Source organism: Ceratotherium simum, chromosome 23, assembly GCF_057802395.1.
Source record: "Ceratotherium simum simum isolate JZ-2026a chromosome 23, ASM5780239v1, whole genome shotgun sequence".
Lineage (NCBI taxonomy): Eukaryota > Metazoa > Chordata > Mammalia > Perissodactyla > Rhinocerotidae > Ceratotherium > Ceratotherium simum.
Window position 1 is genome coordinate 33933217 of NC_141922.1, and position 24284 is coordinate 33957500.

Here is a 24284-nt window from a genome sequence, read left to right on the forward strand (position 1 = left end):
GCCAATGGTCAGGAACACTAAGGAGGCATCCTCCTTGCTTCGACCAATAAGCAGAGAGGGTCATGAATGAAAAGAAATCACGGTTGAATTCACTCATGCATAAATGCATCTATCATTTTACCATTATTACTATGATTACAGTTCAAGATTATTAATAAATAAAGTTGAGTTCCTGGACTCTAGGAACTATTATCTAGTTGGGTGGTAAATACACACACACACGCATGCAGTCATTAAGAGACAATTCATGTGTCGAGCCAAATCATACAAGTATCACTTGTCACAGGAGTTTGGGGGAGTAGAAAATCATTATGCCTACAGCAGTTGGGGAAGCCTTAGGAAAAAAGGTGGGATTTGAGTTGACTCATTAAGAATGGATACGGCTGTGATTGTGGAGAACAGTTTTGCCTTAGTAAAGAAACCCAGGTTGGCTAGTGTTCTGTTTACCTTTGGCCACGATGGTGAAGTCAAGAGAACTGGATTCTTATGGAGCACGCACCTCTGTGAATGTGGGAAATCCATCTAATTTTCCTGAGTCTCACTTTCTTCATCTTTAAAATGAAAAGGCTGGTACTTTGGTCCCTTTCAACTGATTCAAAGACCAAAATTGATAGATAGGGTAATGTGATGATACCACGCCAATAAATACTGCCATCATGAGACAACTCCAGGTGAGTTTTTAGAGCTTGCAAATGAAACAAAATGGTTTTCTATAAGCCTAAGCTTACTCACAGTTATGCATGAAATGGAGCTACATAAAGGTAAGAATCCAGTTAAATACCTCATAACCGTACTTATCTCCAACCAGCTCTTAACGAATGGCATATTAAAAATATCTTTGGAAGGGAATGTCATGATCCAAACAAGAGATGCCTGTTAACACAGACCAGGAGGCCTTTGGGGTCAAGCATGAGTTGCCTATAATGACTCTGGGTCCAGCTATGGATGTCTTCCGAAATGAATGATCCATTCATATTGTAACAGACCAACTACCTAAGGTGTACTTTCTGTATGAGCCTTCAAAGTTACTAGCGTTTTCTATAACAGCTCTCATATTCGGTAGATCAGAATAATTAACAAATGCACATTGAAACCAGTCTTTATTAAAGATCTAGTTAAGGTTTTTGATCAATGTTACTAAAACTTCACAATGAGGCTCCTAAAAAATGGAGAAAGACTTTTTTAAATTACAACTGAAATGGCAAACCCAAAAGCGTAACATCTATTGAAATATCTAGAATATTATTGCTATATTACTTTTGGTAATTATAAATATTCATTTTAAAGCCATGGATTCATCTATACTTGTTAAGATTAGCTTGAGTTACGACATAACTATGGATAATGGGTGTAATTTAGCCTAGCTGGTATGTAAAAATAACTACCATTGTATGTGGAGTAAATAAATTGTGTGGGGTATGTGTGTCTGAGTGCGCGCGCATGCGCATGTGATTTTCAACCGCCAAGCATTATCTTGGGTAGGCAAGACTCCCAAAATTTTCAGAACTGCAGCGGGCACCATGATCCTGTCCCCTTTCACTGAAGCCGTAGTTTGTAAATGTTCCCACCTGAGCCAGTGAAAGATGCTGGTGATTACTGCCGCTGAAAGATATGTCTTGGGTCTTCTTTGATATTCACAAAGCAGGCTCTTAGGAAAGTTTGTTAAAAGCGTGGATATTTCTATTAATATTATTAATATGCATGCGTCAGTGTCACAGGCAGTCATGCGTCTTGCTGTCCATTACTGTACCTGTATGTGTTAGAAAATTCCTATACTCTTCAATACGTCTCCCATCAGACAACCCCCTGATTGTGAGAATTCCAACTTTAGAGTTCCATTTGGATATGATTATAAAGCCTTGGGAAATGATATTAGGATTCTATTGCTCAGTGAATATTTGAATAATGGGGGAAGTGGGTGGGGAGAGAGGTCCCAGACTGATAAGCAGGTCTATGAAGTTATTATTTGCAGACATGGCATAGCTTCAGAACGCCAGAAGCCCAGGAGGAGGAGGAGAATCAAAGGAGGTAAGAGTTGAATGAAAGGAGCCCACCACATAGTTTTGCTTAGGGGTGGCTCTACTCTTCTACCCTACACCAATTCCAGACTAGCAGCAGCTCACCACAAGTGCATGTGTGAGTTCAAGGATATGGGGAATTTGGCTAAGTCACAGAAAGAGATCAACAGATTCCCTACCCATTATGGTGCAAGTTGTCTCTTCAAAGTCTTTATTCAGTGTATTTTGAATTATAGAGCTATAAAATATAGTCCAAATACATTAACTATGGCTTTTGGCCTGGAAGTGGAGGCAAATTTTTAATATGTGCTTAGATTTTCATTTTTAATTACACAGGTGACTGCTTAAACATTCCCATTAATATAGGAAATTAAAATGTTTATTTCACAAGTTGAAATTGATAATTGTTTCTATAATTTTATAAACAGACTGAGAGTCTTTAATAATATATCTTTTAAAGCAAAGCATATGCATTTTGATCACTACAGAGTTGTCTGTCTTCAACTTGCAGTCTAATGTACAATGAGAGTAAGTGATGGGGCTGCTATAAATTTGGAGATAAAATGCCTTTAGACGTCACTCTAACAAGACTTGCATGCTATTAGTATTCTCTCAGGGATCAATTTAAAAGTTGTAACATAATAAAAAATGGTTGGACTGTATTTCTCCACAGCTTTCATTTTATTATGTTGCATGAAATATGCCTTTATTGGCTATAGCATTACTGGAAGTAAAATATACTGGGTACTGAAAATTCCTGTCACTTTGTATTAGCTGTAAATTATCGACTAGTATAAACCCTAATTTCATTTGTCACATTCTGTTGCATTGCTGCTCTTCTCTGTTCCCATTCTGTCATTCTGGCAGGCCCGCGCTGCCCCAGGTATCACGGCATCGCCATCTGCACCCGACATCTGTCTCTCTATTGATCACACGGGTTTAGCACTTGATCAAACAGAGCACAACAGAATACATCTCTTTTTGCAATACTGCCAATGCCAACTGCTGCATGAAATCTACTACAAAAGCCTCCTGTACCTCGTTGAAAAACTGCATTTGTGTGGCTCTGCTTTGCTATAAACCTCAGCATTTTCCCCCCTCCGGTCTTACATTGCACAAGAGTTATATTAAAATAAACCTCATTTTCACATACTTGAAAATGAGTCTGGTTAAATGTGACCAATGCCACTGATGACAAGGAGAGTCACTAGGAGAATTATAGAAGATTGTGTATGCTTTTTAGGCCTACCTATATGAAAGCCATTGTTCCTACTTTATTAGTCTGTTTGGGGACATTTGTCAGGATGCATAAAACCTTTGACTAGCCAACAGAGTTTTTCACTTTTCATCCAGCTGCTTTGGTATTGTGTAACAAGAGCTTTAAAGCCATACAAGCCAGAAGACAAGCGTTCCACATCGGCGTATAGCGTTCAAGCATTTTAGAGCCACCTACATTTCTCCTCATATAGGCAGCCCCTGAGTAGTCTATGAAGCAATTGCAGATTTTTGGTTAGCTGCAGGGAAAAATAGCACCTTTTTAAAAGGGCTACAGGGCTTTTACCTGTGTGACTCTCACACACCTTAAGGTAGGGCCACATGCACAGCCATGAAAACCAACACCAAGATGTTGCAATAAACAGCCACTACAATGGAAAAGATAAGGCTACAGGGAGATATTCAAGGAGAGTAAAAGCCAGAACAGTAGCAATTTTAGTTCCCAGAAACACAATAGTAGGATTAAGGTATGCAGTTATTTTTGTTCCCATATTTTCACACTTTCCACAGTGAGACAAATTGTTTCCAGGGAGAATATCTTATACTCACCATGTAAACAAATAAATAAGAATGCTCTTAAAATTTTAAGACAGATAGCCATATCATGTTTAAAACCCATTCAATATCTTACTAGCCAGTAATTGCATATTTTATTCATAGCCTTACAAATTACTTTGGGGGAAAGGGGTATAGAAAAAGACTTCAACACTAAAAATGATCAAGTTTTTAAAAATTATTTTTTATTTTAACTAATTCGTGGCGGTTATAAAATTAGCACCCTTTGTTTTTAAAGGCAGTATTAGTTACATCATAAGACAAGTGGATTCTAGCAATGGATTATTCAGAAGATGTTTTGTAGCCAAATACATTACAGTATATAGTTGTACCAACAAATTAATATTTTAGAGCTAATTGAAATTGTTCTTCCTATAAAGATTAAGCCTCTTCTACCCAACACACTTCAGTCATTAAAATAACACTTTTAATGCCTTGTCTAAATGATGCCTGACATTAATGCAAAGCTATATTAGAGCACTCAAATGACCAGTTCTTTTGTAATGTATTCTATATGATCAGACATTGGGTCAGAGTTGGGCAGTGTGTATGAAGAGTATCAAGTGGAAGCTAATTAAAATATACTCTCTATAGAACTTTACAGAAAAAAGAGACCAATAATCATCAGAAGGTATTCTGAAAATGGCATTTCTGAAGGCTTGCAGCATGCTTTAATCTCCTTGCATACGGGTAATTTTTGATTTAAAGGTTTTATTGCAGGCTCAAAACTTCAGTTGGAAAATAATTTTTTACTGTGTCAATAAAGTCACTATGGAGTCTCTCAAATGCTTTTCTTACTTGACTTTTATTTCCTAGAAAATCAACTGTCATTTTCAAGACACTAAAGGTTTCAGTATTTTTCCGTATTTTCATTAAACTAAATATCTTCCTTAAAACAGAGTTAGCCTTCCCTGTCTCTCCTGAGACTGCTGCTACAATTATTACAACAATACACACACACACACACACGCAGGCATGCTCTCACACGGGCACATGCACGTGTGTGTGCACACACACAGACACACACACGTGCACACACATTCAATTTCTCTGACCATCACAAAATGCGGGAAAGCAGACACATTGAAGGTCTGTATCCATGGCAGACTTGTTCGCCCACTACAAAAATCCTCCTAACAATAGCTACTTAAATCCTCTACAGCCAGGGCCAATTTTGCAACCGTCATGTTTGGGCTTACAAATCATGTCCTCGTTTGTTCTCTGTTATCCCTCAGATACATCTGTGTTAAAAAGAAAAAAAAATCACACGCTTTACCTCCATTGAGAGAAAAAAATTAGTCACTACCACTTTTCTCTTATGATTCACATTTCTTATATTCTTTTTGAGAAATTAGATTCAATTGAGAATGGCAGGTCATAGAACAAGAAATTCAGGTACAATATTCATCTCTAGAGATCAGGGGTCCTAGACAAAGACTTTGCTCCTGATGTCTTTTATGCAGAGGATTTTCATTGATGTCACTTCATCTCAAACTTTTCATCTCTGCACGAGATGACAGAGCTTCGAAGCCTGAACTTACTACTTCCTGCTGTTTAGAATAAAGCATACATTTATGAATGAATAATTCTACTTCTGATGCTATGTATTTTCAAGACAGTGGATCTAAGAAATTCTTTATAAAGCCAGTTCAATGTCTTTTGGTTGAACATTTGCTTTTAAATTAAGTGACTTCAATTTATCTTTTAATTTAAGCCCTCATATTGATAGAAATAAAGCAACCACACCTTTCATTGTTCATAATTGTCATTTACCCTGATTCCCATTCTAGCTTTTGGACTCAAAGAAAATTTTGTTGACTCTAAACTAACAGCTCCCATCCACCCCACTGGAAAAAAAAAAGTGGATTTCATTTATGCCTTATTCCTACAGTACTGATGGGAAATTCCACTTTACCATGATAACCGCATTTATTACAGAAATTAGTAACAGAGAAAAATATTAGGCAGTGAATACTTGCACATAATATTTAGATAGCATGAATTAAAAATCTAAACAAATATTCTTAAAATATATAATAGCACACTAGAAATGCTAACAATGTTACAAGACCCATACTGAGTATGACCATTTGCTGAAATATCAGTACAAAATCCAATCCTCACTTAAAGAGAATGACACATTTAATTAGTAGCAATTATTTGGTATGAATAGAAATGAAAGTAATATTTTTATTTCCACATTTAATGCTATTTTTGCCACCACTTTGTGGTAGGAAAGATGCATTGTTACATTATTATATGATGTAGCAATGAATATATAGTCAACAAACAAGAAAAATGCAAATTTATTTTATACTAAAGTGTTTTCCAACTTTAAGGCAGATTAATCAGATTGTCAAATATCATACTTTGGTTAAAGGTACTTTGAAGTTACTGATTATTTAATGGATTTAGGCTCAATTATTTGCATTTTAGAATTTCAAGTTTTTCTTTAACATAAATTTGTTTTTCTCCAGTGCCAGTTCTTTCCAACATAACTCAGACTTCCAGTAGTAAATCCAATTCCAAAAGGAATTAAAAGTGATTTATAGTAAAAATGACGAACCTATTCCCAAGAACAGGTTCAATTATAACAACTCTGTTGAGAGATGAGGTTTGTGTGAACTGTCTGAGGGTTCAGAGGAGCTGTCCATGGGTGGGCTCTGGGTATAACGTTTATGGTTTGGTTTCTATGGTCTCCAACCTCCAGGTGTTAAAAGTCAGACTTTCACGCCACAAAACCCATCATTAGAATTTAAATCACTGATCTCTAGAACCTAGGATTAAAATTCCCAGCATATCATTATGTAACACAAAAAGTCACTTGTCATGGTGGAAATTGCAGCTAATTCCAAGCATCCTACAGCCCCGTGATGGTTTGCTAATGAGGAGCGCTGACAGAGGAGTACGCTCCCTTGGGGTGACCCTCGCCTCCTGGGTTGGTCCTGCTCAGGTGAGGCGGGGGTAGTTCCAGCACACTCAGAAATCAGATGCCTACGGAAAGCCCAATGTGCTTGTTTTATGTACTCGGTAAAGGACTCAGCTTTGCTTCTCCGCCCCTTTCAACCTCCCAATTATATCACGAGAAAATTCTACGCAAGTTTGTTTGAAAAAACCTGTACAAACTGTTAGAGTGTCCTAATGAAATTCTAAAACTATCTACAATTTATATTTTAGATTTTCCTATATATATATATATATATATATATATATAGGGAAAAAGGTTTTCTATTTTCAAATGTCTATAAAGAGAGGCAGAAAAATATTTAGACAATTATATAGAGGGTTTATGACTGCAACCATACGAGTTGAGAGGTAAGGGATGGGAGCACATATGATGTTGCATGTTCTTGAAATCACTCCTGAAGTTCTTTTTCAAACAAGGTGGTTAATTATTAAAACAGAACAAGTGTTGTTTGCTTATTCTATATAGTTTTGTTACATCATAAACCAGGCACGATTTAAAATGTTCTACGTTGACAAGGAAGGAGAAAATATGTACACAGGCTTTAAAATATGCGTGTAGTCACCACAAACAACCGTTTCCTGTTTATGACAAAGGAGTAAATAATCCATTGATCTGGCAGTGGGGCACCTGCTTTGCAACCGACTCCATATCAGTAGTCCCTGAACCCTCATTATTTTTCCTCAATTAAAGTTCATAGTCTCGGAAAGTCTGTGCTGAGCAGATGTACAACTGTTCTTGACGACGGAACACAGAAGAATCACAAATTTAGAAAACTACTGCCATTTCATAAACCCCAGAATCACATCATTTGTTGTGGGTAAGAAACATTACAAACAATATGTCTCTTTTATAGGCTGCTAAGCCTGCACATTGCAGAAAAGAATATTAAAGTTCAAAAACTGTCACATGAGCAGTACATTATGAATACGTAATGCATTTTTTTATGATTCAAATAATGGTTGCTGAAATGAAAAAAAAATAAAATCTTCAGTGGGTTATAATGTAAAAATTGTGACTGAGAATTAGACAAAATGGGAAATATGAGCAAAACCAAGCATAAAGTAATGATCTGTAGAGAACTACAAAATGTAATAATGAATGTATTTCAGAAATATGAATTCGACTAATGCTGGTTTTATTTTCATCTTTTGCATAATTTTGAAATCTATGAGCACTGATCATTAAGGCAAACCATTTAAATAAAGAATGCAGCAAGAATTCAGTTTCAAATATAACTAAGAGACACTCGGCTGAAGAACTTTTTTTTAAAACAATTTACCTAAGGTCAAATACCACAGCATCACCCATTTAAAAAGCTATATGAATATAGCCTCCATCGCTCATAAACCTCCTTTTGTGCTTAAGAAAATGAGAAAGAGAAGTAAGCAGCCAGGGAGATGTTCATCTCCATTTTATTTTTAAAATGTTATCTTCATAAGACATTGAAATACATATTTTGCAGTAAATAAAATGAAGTTCCTATGCAACATTTTCTAGTCCTTCTTTCCCTCAGCATAATTCTAACTCCACAGTATGTGCTCTACAGACTGTAGCAGATTGCAAGTCTTGAGGTCAGAGTATATGCTTGAAGCATCAATGGCTACACCTGTCATTTTAGTTTTCCAGGAAGAATGTGTTATTGTTTAAGGCTGTAACATGCATTAGTTAGAATTTGACTTCCAATTTTGCCATTGCCATGGAGGTGACTCTCACTACCCATTAACAGAAATATTTTAATAATATTTTAACTGCTAGTTTCTGTCATAATTATTCTTATTTAATTATTTGATACACATTTTTTTCCTAGCCCTGCAGACTCCTGCAATCCATTTTGGTTTTCCTGTGAAACCACAACACAGTTTGTAAAGGTGCAATGAAACCAGGTTTGTACTTTTGAGCATTAGTAAAAATGTTTCAAGTCTGCACGGTGTGATTACTGGTAGGGAAACATTTTCCCTCCTCACGTTTCCCTCCTCTTTGCACCTGATTAACATAAAGAATACTGTGAAGAAATCACCAAATCTGATTGGAAAAATCTACCTTGTATTCACTTAAAAGTCTGCCTGCTGAACTGATAATTCAGTTATTACTGGGCTTGCTGAGACCACAGTCTCCCTCAGACAAAGGGTAGAGTTAAAATATCCTGTGTGGTTGAAACTATTTTAGTAGCTTTGTTCCAGGGTAAGCCCGGTTTTATGAAAATCCTTTTTGTATATTTCCCCCAAAATGGGTTTCTTACATTTACATTTAAAATGTCATAGTTGCTTCTAAGATACATTTCACCAATTTCCCTCTTGGCAAAATTGGTTGTGCTCTGCCAATGTTGTTTTTCTGAATCAAGCAAACCATGAGCATTACTCTCGCTCATTTCAGCCTTAACAACAGTTCAAAGTGTAGTAACCAAAGATACATCATCAACATAGACACACATGGTATATGGACTAAAATTTCTAATCTCTTAAGCACCCCAATAAAATTGCCACAGAAATAACTTCCTAACACACAGCTTAGAAATATGCATTGTTTTTGTAATTTTCTGAAAGATTTTATTATACTAATCTAATTTCATTCTTCTTGAATCATATGGATTTAAAAATCACAATGTTACACATTTATAAAATTTAAAAAATCTTTTAGTATATACTAGCTTGTAAAGTATTTTTTCAAATAATTAATTTAGTAAGGCAATTTCATTTCGGATAAAATACATACAATTAACTAAAACGGTACCCCTGGGGACAGCAGGGTTTGTTGTACAGACAAGTATAGATTGCTACTGAGACAGAGAGACAGATCTCTGTGTGCACACCATTCTGGAATCTATTCATTCTTTGACGGTAGGAAAGTAACTCACACTCACTGAGACTTAGTTTTTGCATTTGTAAGATGTGGATAATTCAGGTTACAGGATTTCTTTTTTTTAAGATTTCAATAAAATAATATATAAAGCTTCATCACACAGTAGGCATTCAGTAAATATTAGTCCCATTTTTTCTCTGTGTTCTGCCCTTGACAAAGCATTACCAAATACAAATTTGGTCTTCGTTTTCTGTCATTGACACTCATTGATGCGGCCCAGGAGAAATCTTTCACACCCTTACCTAGATATTTTTCTCCCTAAAATATTTGTTATGCTCAAATTCTCAATTCTTCTGAAACCAGCACCGTTTCCAGCCTGACACAGTGCTAGAGATCACAGAAGAGTGTTTTCCTGGGTGGCTAAATTCCTCTTGGCCTCCCTTCCTCCCTTTGTTTTCCTCTCCTTTTTCCTTCTACCTATCCTTTCTTCCCTCCTCCCTTTCTTTCTCTCTCCTCCCTCCCATTCTTCTTGTCTCCCTCTCCCTCCCTCTTTCTCTCTCATGCTCTTCAATCTTAAAAAATAAAATCTGTTTGTTATGACCTAACAGTCATTTGGCACCGTGTACAGGACTGCTCCTGAAGCGCTCGCAGTCCTAGAGAGGAGAGAAACACAACCACGACCAGGATACACCATCAGAGTGTTCTGCAAGGCGTGCAGGGGGTTCTTCAAGTTTCTTAGATCTTCTTAAAGGAAGAGAATCTAAAGTAGATTGGAGCGGAAGAAGTAATGCGAGCTTCATAGAAACATGTTTCTCCTTTTGCCTTTAGATATATGTTTGATAAAAGGGAAGAATTTACTAGACTAAATGTTTAAAGAAATCTTTCTCTGCTCTCATGGAATGCCAGAGATTTTTTTTTTTAATCTCATCATTTTCTTAGAGTGCCTTAGAGACTAGTAATTTTACCTCCTACACATTACAGATACATGCAGACTACATGGTCAGTTTTCTTTTTATATTTTTAGTTTTAAAAATTTTTAGCAGACAAAAGGATTTCTAATGTGTTCTTTCAAAATCCCAAAATATGTTCCTCCATTTTGCACTTTCATTTTGCTTTCTGTAGTTTTATTTTGCTTCTTCTTAATATCACCACTGAAACTAATTTATGAAAAGGGGACCAAAGGAAAACGAGTTGATAGAGAATATTACTGATGCCTAAGCAATGTCTCCAGTAGTCTAGATAAAGCCACTATGTCCAGCTGGTGTCGGAACTTCCGTTCATGTCTATACTGTGACTCTCATTTTTCCAAGTGATTTAATGGCAAGAAAATATAGGTTCACGCCATCAAACACTGTTCCCCTAGATGGTGAAATTTTTGCTATCTTTGAAAGTTGAGTTAGTCCTTTTGATTTATTTTTAAAGGCAAAATCAGCAGCTATGTCAACGTATCATATATTAACTTGAGTGTAAAGTGGTCATGTGACAATTAATGCAGAGAAAGTGGTGCATTCAGTTTAGTACTTCAAACCATCAAGAACTTCAAAATTACATTAAAGAAGCAAAAATCGAAATCATTTTTTAAGAGAGCTTTTAATTGAAAAACTCTATTCAGTGTGAGCCAAATACCCTATTGCCAAAAAAAAAAAAAAAAAAAAGGCAACCAATTATTTATCTTTCAAAATACAGAATACCCTCTGCATTGTGTGCTTGCTTAAAAAAAGGTATGTTACACTTCTTAGGGCTCTTAGTTTTAGATACAGAGAATGCAAATGTATAAGTGACTCAGTTAGACTTTACTGGTGCTTAATAAATCAAGACTGCACATTGAAGAATGCATTGACATTCTAAACCTTAGCTTAATATTTAATTGATAGATCCAATATATATTCTCTTTTGGAATTTAAAATTATTGTGTTTGGTTTACAGCCTTCCTTTACAGTGACCAAGATTTTTTCTAACTGTTCATTGCCTTTTTCTATAATGCTTAGAAATGATTATATTAGGAAAACAAGATAAACTGATTAAACACAAATAATATATACAAATTGTTTTAATAACTAATGCCTTCTATACCTTCTGTCTTTTATCACCCATGTTTTGTGGCCTCTATCTTCATAATCCCAACAGATTCAGATTAAATAATAGGAGATCGTTTAGGGATGTTCTACATAAGATTAATGAGAAGAACATTCAAGCACAAAGATACTGTGTTACTACATTACAGTCAACAATGGAAAAAATATTCTCCTACAAAGAGATATAAATGCCTATGGACCAAACTCTACATATGTTAAAGTAAACTAAGCAAGTTGATTGGCACTCAATCTGACCAACTGCTAAAGGAGCTCAACCTCAAAATAGTAAGCCATAGCATATTCGTGTGGGTACATGACTTGGTTCCATTTTGAAAATTCCATTTGCTACTATGTAATACTGATGCATCTTGCGAGAGGTTTAAGGATTTCTTCAGAGTCACCTCCTTTTCACCAGTGTTAACACACTAGTATATTTAACAGAGACATTTACATGCTTTGCATTTTAAGTGCCTCGGAAATCCAAGCACAGAGCCCGCACATTTCCACTGCACCATCAGATGTAATGAGTTATGGTACTATCGGCATGTTGATAAGCTATAGCCCAAAGAAGAACAAGAAGGAAGTATAAAAAATATGGCCAGAGGATGGGATAAAATTATCAGCTAGTGTGTTTTCCTGTTTGGTTTTAATCTACATTTAATTAAATTCTTATCTTCTGTGTACTTATGGTCGCATTTGAATGGCGAGACTGCATTCATTATGAATGGTAAAACTTAACTCAGAGAACATTACATGTGGCTTCTTTAAAAAAGAGAAGAAGAAAAATGCTGTCTTTATTCTTTACACTCAGGTCTTATAAAAGGGGACCAAACTCTCTCTTAGGTCAAGTGCAGTAGCACTTAACCTTTGGGTTAAGTGATTTGGAAAGTTGGACTTAAATCAATTTTTAATGCCATTTTTTATTTTTACTATTTGGAAATGTTATTATCAAATTCTGAGCCTGAACAGAGCTGGCAAGGGAAGCAGTGAAGTGCATTAAGGAAATGCCTTCTTCATTCTTAAAAATAGAGATGATAACAGGAAGTTTTTATTAGTACTGCAAAATGTGTGCATTAGTCTGCATCCTTAATTATTAAAACCATTACATTTCCTTGTCTTTATATGATGAAATAAAAAAAAATGCCTTAATTGCTATTTAAAGTTTTTTTCTGTGTCACACACCCTTTGAGTTTATTCAAGCATCCATATATTTCAGAGAAAAATAAAATGTTTTGAACATAGCATTATTTTACACACCTACTAGCTTCATAATTTTCAGTTCTATTCCAGCAATGGAGGGCAAATTGAGAATGTCCTTAAGGCGATATTTAGTACTTGCAATACCAAGCATGGTTTCCTCCAGTCAACTTAAAGATTGTGTCAGCCTTAACAAAGGGAAACAGAGGCAACTGTTTCTGATTTAGGTTTGAATGTTTACTGCTGAAGCAGTGAGGTTTGGGATCAGATTTGCTATCTCCACTTGCCAAAATTCACGAAAAACAAGAACAACAACAAAAAAACACCCTCCATAGTTACCATATATATATATATATATATATGCTAAGAGAGTACAGATTATTCTCTCACATATTTTCACATAGCTTTTCTTAGAAGTAATAATTTTATGACCAGTACCTGTATGCCAATAAAACAAACACATTTCAAATGAGCATTTGTTATACTTTGGTGTTTCATGCAATGGGGAATACTAACCGGAAAAAGTTTAACATTCCAATTGAACACTCTAATTGAAACAGTTATAATTAAATAATGGTAGTCACCAATGACATATTTTCCACAAATATTCCTAGCATAAATACATTGGGAATGGTATCATTCTACTATGACTCAGCTTTGTTTTGAAAAGAGCTGTAAAAGTCCGAACAATTGAGCCAGAAAGTTTTTATCTGACACACTGGAGACTCTGTAACTCTGCCATGTAACGAATAAAAACACCTTCTAATAAGCCACTGACCACTCCTCTACCCAAAGGGGAAAAAGGATATTTTCAGTACACATCCCTTATACTTCAAGGTTTCTTTTTAAAATAAGCATTTTATTTGGTTGGGCATTTATACAATTCAGTGGATGGAACTGTCATTCTTCTGTACACAAGAGGACATTAAAATCGCAACTGGGATGAATTAAAAAACTGGTGATAATTCTACCACGTTAAGACTTTTGTCAAATTTATTCTTAATTCTCAGAAGCTGAGCAAGCTAAAATATTCCTAACAAATGACAAATCCTGTGTAATCAAACATATCCTACCCTGAAAGCACAGCTCTCTGAAGTTCTAGCTTGATAACCATGTTTTACTACAACATATAACACATATACGTTCAAGATAACATTGGTAACTTGTTTTGTTTAATTAACTAGGTATTTTTTCAAAAATACCTTTCTATGAGTTCTTTTATTAAGCCCAGTTATAATATATGTTTTTGTGTTTGTTGTTTTTTATTTCAGGAAACACATGCATGAAACAGTGTCTGTCCGTGCACATATACTAACAAGATGTTCTGTGTGATGCCTTTATCTGAAGAATCTGAAATGCTTAAGATAATTCATTTCAATAAACATTTATTGAGCAGTAGTAAACTGACCTATTTACTATTAGGTAGTCACTCTGTGAGGCACTGGGTAGACAATACAGTCTCTGTACAGAAATGTGCCACATAACGACATTTCGATCAATGAGGGACTGCATATACGATGGTGGTCCCATAACATTAGTACCAGAGAGTCTACGTGTGTAGTAGGCTATACCATCTAGGTTTGTGTAAGTACACTCGATGATATTCGTACAATGACGATATTGCCTGAAGACACATTTCTTAGAACATATCCTCGTCATTAAGTGACACATGACTGTATGGGAGTGTAATACAGTAAGCCAATACCATATTACAGTTTGTTAGGGGTTATATAGCATAAGGATACATTAAAAACTAAGGAGATGGAGAAGATGTGATGTTCAAGCTGGTTATGAAAAGAAGAGCTAGAGCTCGCTAGGTAGACAATTCTGTGGGTGCTTAAGAAGTAACATATGTACAATCCCTATTGTTCCTTCAAAATCATTGAGAGAATTGAGATTGACTACGCCAAGAATTGCCAAAGTAGAGCAAAGAATTCCTACAGGAAGTTGTGAGATAAACAGCATGCAATTGTTTGTATATAATGATATGGCTCAGGCTGCCTGCAAGTCATTTCTCTGTCCTTATTCCAGCTGCACTGGCTTTCTTTAAAATTTTCAAATGTACCATTCACTCATTGCCGTGGGCCATTTGCACATGCTGTTCCCGCTGCTTAGAAAACTTCATCCTCTTTCTGTCTGGTTAAAAATTCATCCTTTAAATTCAGCTCATGTAAGTATCACTTCTTCAGGAAAGCTTTCCTTCACCTTTCCCTACACACACACACACACACAGAAACTACACACAGTTTGGGTATGTTTACCTGGTTATATGCCATCAAAGAACTGGGGTCCTTTCTTTGATGGACTCAAGTTTATGATTATACATTTGTTAGTATCTGTCTTTCTGACTAGATAGTAACCTCTGTGAGAACACGGACTTAATCTATTTTGGATCTACATTACATCGCCAAGTCTAGTTGAAGTGTAACACCAATGTGTTGAGTGCACATGTGACTGTACATAGGTAAGAGACCTCCTGGCCATTCTAGGGTGGAGGTGGGACCATGGTTCCTAGTGCTGGGAACGTGGTGGACTGTGGGTAGGAGTGCTGCTTATCTGCTATCTGTGGAGGTGCTCAAGCATGCTTTACGCACCAGGGCTCACTGTTTAAGAGTAGACACTTCCACGGGGAGCTATAAATAGAATGATAAAGAGCCAGGAGAGGGAGGAAGTCAGTGTTCCTCCACGTGCCCAATCCTAGTTTTGTAGACAAGTCAGAAGAGAAAGGGAGGTAGATAGCAGGATATCATTTTCATAGTTTTTCTATTTGTATGTCTCAACATCCATATTTATGATGCTTTTAAGGTTTGAGGTTCACTTGATTTGACTTAAAAATGATCTCCTATGTTGAAGGGTGAAAAAGTCCATATGCCTTTCCAATAAAAATTCAGATATTTATTATTGTTATTTTTTGCAGCTGTCCTTCAGGGAAAATCAGGTGCTTTGAACTAAGTAGAGAATGATACAAGAAATCTATGAACGTATGAAGTTTGGGCTGATGGAAAAAAATGCATTCTCGTGGATGTGTGCATTAAATATACATGCTGGAAAGAGGGCAGTATAATATGCTCATTCTCATCCTAGGGTAGATGCAAAAGTAATTGAAAGGAAGATCATTTGTTGTGAGCCTCTGCGTCAATACATGAGTTGGTATATAAAGCACAGAAATGCAAGAATCATAGGCACACAGGGCCTGTTTCATCAAGGAAGAGTTCACTGTTTGGGCAAAGGGAGTCATGAGGTCCCCAGAGATCTGAGTGTTTCAGATAAGACTACCCCTCCCTACTTCCATATCACCTCTGGAGAGTGAAGAGACCAGGACTCTACATGTTCCTGGCCAGCCCCATACTATTCCTCAGGGACACTCATAGCCTTACCACCATTCTCCAAGTTCTGAAACAATCAAAACTAATCTTATTGTAACCTTTATCTCAGTTTTTATCAGTCATTCGTAGAAGCCCAGGTGTCCCATGACCCTCACTCTCATAGTCTAGCCCCCACATAGACTGACTGACATCTCCTATCCTGTCCTTCACCAGCTCCCCCAAACCCTTCCACTGGTACTCAAGGGAAATTACCAGCAAAATCTTTTATAGCCTCAACCTCTTCTATGAACATTCACTCTGCCTCCTTGCTCCTTCCCTCTTGAGTGGTAGCTGATTTCACTCCCATGAACTGCACATCACTTAACTTGAAGGTGGAACAGTTTTCAATCCTCACTGCAGATTATTCTCCTTCCTACTCTAAAGCCCTGTTCTGAATCTCATATTATCAGACTATCCCTGCTTACCACAGTCATTTAGAGACTTCAGGTCATTTGTTATCATTTCTCGAAAACTTAGCTCCTGGATCTTCTCATATACTGCTCCAGATTTAATTCTTGGTAATGGCAAAATCCCCAATATCCAGACAGACAATCATATGACCTCCTCTCATAGAGTGATCTTGCTTTTTACCCTACCCTACTTCCGACCACTCATTCTCCAGGCCTTTTTATTGCTAGTAATTTTATTATTTATGTATTTATTTATTTATTTTCCCCCAAAGCCCCAGTAGATAGTTGTACGTCATAGTTGCACATCCTTCTAGTTGCTGTATGTGGGATGCGGCCTCAGCATGGCCGGAGAAGCGGTGCGTTGGTGCGTGCCTGGGATCCGAACCCGGGCCGCCAGCAGCGGAGCGCGCCACACTTCACCGCTAAGCCACGGGGCCGGCCCCTATTGCTAGTAATTTTAAATCCCCCCTGTATAATTTCACATCCGAGCATCCCATTCACAAACCATAACTCCTATCCTTCTAATTCACTGTGTCTAAAACTTTCATTCCAATATTAACTTCACTAGGACCTAAAATCCAACATTGCCACCTTTTTCCCATTGTCCTTCATCCCCTTATGTCCTTACTCCCCGGTTTACCCAGCTTAAACACTGTGTCCTTCATCATAAGCCCTTCCTTGCAAATATCCTCCACTCCCTCACCTCCTCTTGCTTCATTGGATTAGTCTGGCAAAATCTCAACCTTGTTCAATACAGCTTTCCACCTACTCTGCATTTATACCCAGCAGCAGACTAGCTGAAGAAAAACACACAGCAATTCCAACTGTTTTAAATTCACGACCAATAACATTAAGTGGGTCAGTAGTGTTTCCCAACAATCCTATTACATTTCCCTAGTCCATTCACTCTCCAACACCAATTCTCCATCCATTCTCTCTCAACTTTGCTTCTTCATTCACCCAGAAAATTGTAGTAACCAGAAGAGTACTTCATTTCCACCTCCACCTCAACTCAACTACATGCACCAGTGTCCATATGTTCCGCTCTCATGACACTATTATGGATGTGTGGACCATGCCCTCATTTAAGGTCAACTCCCACTTGGGTGCTAGGTGCCCCCCTCTTTCCTACAAACATCAATTTTTCAGTCTTAACTGGATCACTCCCATCAGCTGAAAACATACCATGATTTCTTCATCGTAAGCAATAACAAAATAAAAACCCTCCAGCTCTCATTGATCTGCTTCCATTTAAAACAAAACTCCCTGAAATAGGTATCTCTGCTTGCTATCTCCCAATTGGACTCGCCAATAGGTGCTCACTCCTACATCTATAAGGAGACTGATCTTGTCAACATCACCAAAGACATCGATAAATCCAAGGGTCATTTCTTAGATCTTGTCTTACTTGAATATCAGAAACATTGAACACAGTTTCTCCTTGAAATCTTTTCTTCGCTTGGCTTCCACTCAGCACACTCTCCAGGTATTCTTCTGACCTCACTGGCTGCTCCTTCTTAATTTCCTTTGCTGGGTCCTCTGGCTTCATCTGCTCCATTCTCTTCCTCCTCCATTCTGTCCAGCCACCCTGGGCCACCCTGCTGTTCATGGCAGATGGCAACACACTCCTGCTGCTACCTGGGATACTCTTGCTTAAGACAACTGCATGGTTAGCTCCTTTATATCCTTTAGACTTTCTCAAATGTCCCCTTCTCAGTGAGATTTTCCCTCACCACCCTATTTTAAATTTCAAACCTCCTTTGTGTTTTATTTTTCTCTCTGCCTTATTTTTCTCCATAACAAAGTATACATTTTGTGCATTTATTTATCATCTGTTTCTCCTACTGGAATATAAGCTCCTAAGGGAAGGAAGTTCACTGCTGTATTTGATGTGTGGGACAACACCTGGCACACAGTAGGCATGCAGGAACTATATGTTGAATAAATAAAATACGCCAGTATTTTAACTTTTTACTGTATTTCTTATGCTCTGTAATATAAGAAAATTGTTTTCTGTCTATTCTCCACGACTCTAAAATCATTATCAGCATACATTAGTGTGCTGGAATTCTCTGGTATTTTAATAATATAGAATTGCACACCCATAATTAAAGCTAATTTTATTATTTTTACAATGTTATTTGGCTTTAAGGCATATTTCTATGCTATGAAAATAATTTACCATTATCTTTTTATTGCTTTAGTCTTCATATTGCATTAGAATAAACACTACTATGTTGGCGTTAGCCAATATCTCTCATATTTATATTGACCAATTCTTTTTTCTCTCTCTTCTCCTTTCCTCTATGTTTTAACCTTTGCAGGAGACAGGGAAGAGGATGATAAAAGTGTGCTTGCGAAATATTTTATTTCCGACAAAACAGGCCTATATGAGGCAAATGGATTTAAATGCTGTGTAACAGTTGCCATTTCTGAACCCAGCTTTGACTGTGAAGCATGGAATGAAATTAAGAAGAGCATAAAGATAGGATTTGGGTGGATTTCCTTGTCTTCAGGATCCATTATTTTGACCTAAGTCCATTAGCCAGTCTGCCCCAGTAAGGAGCATTTTTCAGTAATTTTAAGCCAAATACAATAATTTCTGGGGTTAGGTGAGGATACAGGGAAAAGAAAAGGGGGTTATAAGGAAGTAACTTGTGGAGAGAAACATAAAAATTCAACCGTCCCTGAAATAGACCTGAACGCATGACATCCATTATTTGTATGGCAGTGCTGTCCTTACAATTGTCAGCTTTTTTTGCACCAACCTCTAACCTACCATTTCTGAAACATTCCTAAGAAGACTTGAAAGAAGCTGTTAAAAGCGTATCTGCCCAGAAGCCCTGGAAAAACTATAGCTGCAAAGTGTCTTTACTGTTTATATAAGAGCAATCAAAGATACCGACAAGCAAGACAGCTGAAACTGTTCTCTCAGGAAAAGAAAGCAAAATTCATCCAAACTGAATATTTCTATGAAACGGGTTACAGGGAATTCTGGTATTCTGTAGCCAAGAACACATCCCCCATATGCTTGTGTATTCCTCCCTATAACATGAATATTCATAAATACAATCCCAGTAGACGGGAACAACCTAAGGAAATTACTGAACATAGAAATCACAGAAAAACCTTTAGTGCAATTCAGGTAGTCACACTAACACGTACAGTATGCATCAAATAATGTGGCAAAAAAGATTACAACTACATTTCATTTATTTGTTATAATCTGTGATTGAGTTGTTCGATCTGTATTAGTTACATGTTGAAGGCCAAATGTAACTTGACCGTTCTTTAGTAGAACTCTTCCTAAAATCTAAAGTATTTCCTTTTTTTTTCCTTAAGCTGAGGTCAGAGCACAGAGAAACATTTGAAGCATGCATTGTTTTACAGAAGTGCTCTTAAGGGTTATTGACGTAGTCACTTTACTCCTTAAGGACCTGGCATTTATATTTTTTCTTTCTTTAGTAGGATTTTTTTTTTTTTTTTGCTGTTCACTTCCCAATATTGCCAGCGTTCCTGCTGCCAACAAATACTTCATTTTTTAATCCAGTGTGAGCTGGAAAACCAACTAACTAGTCTATATAGATTGTGCTTAAATTACGACTGAGTTCTCAGAGATCTGAGGGACTTTTCTAATAATAAAGTGTTAGACTAGAATACAAAACCTTTTGTGGTATCTAACTAGGTTTTTGTTTAAATCAAAATCTATGTTTGCATATATTGAAATGTATACCTACATTTAAATTTAAGTGCTTTTTGTTTGTTTTCTCTTCTTTATAGGTTTTTGGCTGTGTTCTGGAACACAGCAAAATTATATAGAAGATATATATAGACAGGAAATATTATTATAATATTTCTTTACAAGATAGCACCCTCTACAACAAAAGATTGACATTTATTTTTTATTTTTTTTATTGCAGTAACATTGGTTTATAACATTACATAAATTTCAGGTGTACATCATTATATTTCAATTTTTATATAGATTACATCATGTTCACCACCCAAATACTAATTACAATCCATCACCACACACATATGCTTAATCATCCCTTTCACCCTCCTCCCTCCACTTTTCCCCTCTGGTAACCACCAATCCTATCTGTCTCTATGTGATTGTCTGTTGTTTTTATCTTCTACTTATGAGTGAGATCGTATGGTATTTGACTTTCTCCCTCTGACTTGTTTCACTTAGCAGAATACCCTCAAGGTCCATCCATGTTGTCACAAATGGCTGGATTTCATAGTTTCTTATGGCTGAGTAGTATTCCATTGTGTATATACCACATCATCTTCTTTATCCATTCATCCCTTGATGGGCACCTAGGTTGCTTCCAAGTCTTGGTTATTGTGAATGATGCTGCAATGAACACAGGGGTGCATGTATCTTTATGCATTCGTGTTTTCATGTTCTTTGGATAAATACCCAGCAGTGGAATAGCTGGATCGTATGGTAGTTCTATTCTTAATTTTTTGAGGAATGTCCATACTGTTTCCCATGGTGGCTGCACCAGTTTGCACTCCCAAGTTATGTGGAGGGCTTTCCAATCAGAAGAGGACAAGGTGCAAGTTTCTTCGGTGGTCCCACATCCGTGTTTATCCCACACCAGGCGCCTCCACCATGCCACCCAAGTTTGACCCCAACTAGATCAAAGTCATATACCTGGGGTGCACTGGTGGGGAAGTCAGTGCCACAAGTGCCCTGGCCCCAATGTCAGTCCCCTGAATCTAACTCCAAAAGAGGTTGGTGATGACATAGCCAAGGCAACCAGTGACTAGAAGGGTCAGGATTACAGTGAAACTGACTGTTCAGAACAGACAGGCTCAGACTGAAATGGTACCTTCTGCCTCTGCCCCGATCATCAAAATTGTCAAAAGAAGCAGAAAAATATTAAGCACAATAAAAACAGTAATTTTGATGAAATTGTCAATATTGTCTGACAGACACAGCACCAATCGTTGGCCAGGGAACTCTCTGGAACCATTAAAGAGATCCTGGGGACTGCCCAGTTTTTGTAGGCTGCAATGTTGATGGCTGCCACCCACATAACATCATCGATGACATCAACAGTAGTATGGTAAAATGCCCAACTAGTAAAGAATTACAAAGGAAAACATTTTGATAAAGGATAGTTTGACAACCAAAAAAAAAAGTTACGTGGAGGTTACATAGTCTCTTTATGAAATGTAAAGATAATTTGGTAGGGAATCTTCTCAGATTTATGCTCAAGACTGTCATGCACACAAACCCACTTGTCTACCAAGTCTGAAGTTGTAAACCTAAAGAAGGCCACAGATAGACTTCAATAGTTCCATGAACACCTTAAAATCATATGCATAGGGCTGGCCCCGTGGCTTAGTGGTTAAGTGCGCGTGCTCCGCTACTGGCGGCCCGGGGTTCGGATCCCGGGCGCGCACCAAAGCAGCACTTCTCCCGGCCAAGCTGAGGCCGCGTCCCACATACAGCAACTAGAAGGATGTGCAACTATGACATACAACTATCTACTGGGGCTTTGGGGAAAAAAAAAGGAGGAGGATTGGCAATAGATGTTAGCTCAGAGCCGGTCTTCCTCAGCAAAAAGAGGAGGATTAGCATGGATGTTAGCTCAGGGCTGATCTTCCTCACAACAACAACGACAAAAAAAATCATATGCATAATTGTATGCACATATGCATACATTTTACCTGAATGAATTAAGAATTTTGTGTGAAAAAAGTTTGAAGTACTTATTGACCAAATGCAGACTATTAATGAATTGATGAAATAATAGTGGTTATATCAGTTTATTATTCAATATGAAGAGTGGGATATTTTATCTGGTGTTAATTAAAAATATTAGAGATGTTACTTAAAGAACAAATGTCTGTAAGGACTTGCACTGTATTAGTAGAAGAAATAGTCCTTGTGTACAAAAGCAGAATTCATATATTTAGATAGTGAATAAGTTGTCTAATAAATTATAATATTCTTGTGGAATATTATTCCATGTGTAGCCAATCATTGGCAAACCCAATAAATAACCCAAGCATCAATAAATCCTCAAGTGTTTATTAATTTCTTATTCTGCTTCTAAGGGGTCTGTGCAGTGATGATAATACGACTCATGGGTTTGTCTGAACAATTATCAATATGCTTGGCTTTTTATTCTACAGTAGGGAAGAAATGAGAGAAGTTAATAAATGCCAACTGTTTGCCCTGTGTTCTAATTATTGAAAAAAATCTTTATTTTTATCTGCTTACTTTTCAAAGGATGCCAAACTGGCTCCTTAAGAAGATGATATCCATTGGGCTAGTGTTAATATAGTAAATTAAACTATCTTGAAGTGTACCAGAGGCTCAAGGTCAAAGCCATTCATACTGAGATGAATATTAACTTAGCAAATGTTTCTAAATGTCTAAACTGCAGAAGTATACCAGAAGTTTACAGAAGTACCTTTTATTCAAGTTTACGTTCCTAATATGGTCTCTACACTTAGGGAATCCCACTTTAGCTCATAGATTTATTGGCATCTGCAATGTGATTTGATTTCTATCTCAGTTCATTAAATTTTTAACGATCATGTCACATTAAAATTTCACTATATTAGAGAAAAAATATTAATGCTTAAAAATAGGTAGATGTTTAAACATTAATATTTAAAATATCTCTTAATAAAAAAGTAAATCAAACTGACATGTCTTTAACAGCTTATCAATAATAATATTACTTTTGTGCACAAGTTGGGAAATAATCATCTTTCCAGGTGTTTACAGAGATGTCAAATTTTTGAAAAGGAGATAAGGGAGGAGTTAGCTTGCTTTCCTTGAGGTCCTCATGAGAAAGCTTAACATAGCTTGCTGCATGTTGCTGGTCTACCTACTGGATACACACATCCAGGGAAACAGAATTTGTAGTCACGTAATATATAGAACAGCAAAAATGTGTGCTTCCTTCCTGCCAACACAGATTAAAATTCACATTTCCACCCGTAACAAAGTTTGGATGACTTAAAAATGACTCAAGTTGTATATTTATGATAAAATGATCACCAAATTTTTGGGTGGTATCTTTTTACATTTTATTTTTTAATTTTTAAATCACTTTATTGTGATATGATTGACATACAAAAAGCTGTACATATTTAATGTATACAACTTGATGAATTTGGAGATAAGTATACATTTTATGGATTATTCTAAAACCTTCACCATGTCCATTTTTAAAATCTATTTTTATAATACTATTTGTTAATTAAAAATCTTTTTAAAAATAACAATATTTTACATAAACTAGGAGTCTCACGATCCATCCTAAATAGGAGCTTTAAAAATTGTTTTCCATTGGGAAAGAAGCTGCTATTAAAATAAAATGGTAAAAACTGAGTTGTTTTTATAAATACAGTAAATCAGGTTTAGAAGCCTTTTAAAAAATAAAAAAGACAAAACAAAGAAGACCAACTTTAAAAAATCAATTGTAAAATACAACGTATCCAAGATTTTTTTCATTTCTAGTGGATTAGTTGTCTAAAAGCAACTGTTATCATTGCTTTCTTAAAGGGCACATGTTTATATTTTCACCAAATACTGCTAAAAAATCACAAATTCTCTATTCACTTTTTCAGCTAGGAACAAATTATAAATC

The 24284-nt window shown here is 36.5% G+C and overlaps 1 protein-coding gene and 1 pseudogene across 2 annotated transcripts in view; one reads left to right on the forward strand and one right to left on the reverse strand.

Moving 5' to 3' along the window:
• ZFPM2 (zinc finger protein, FOG family member 2) overlaps positions 1–24284 on the reverse strand; it is a 444555-nt gene that overhangs the window by 39272 nt on the left and 380999 nt on the right. The window lies entirely within an intron of this gene.
• LOC106801934 (large ribosomal subunit protein uL11 pseudogene) lies at positions 21284–21785 on the forward strand (annotated as a pseudogene).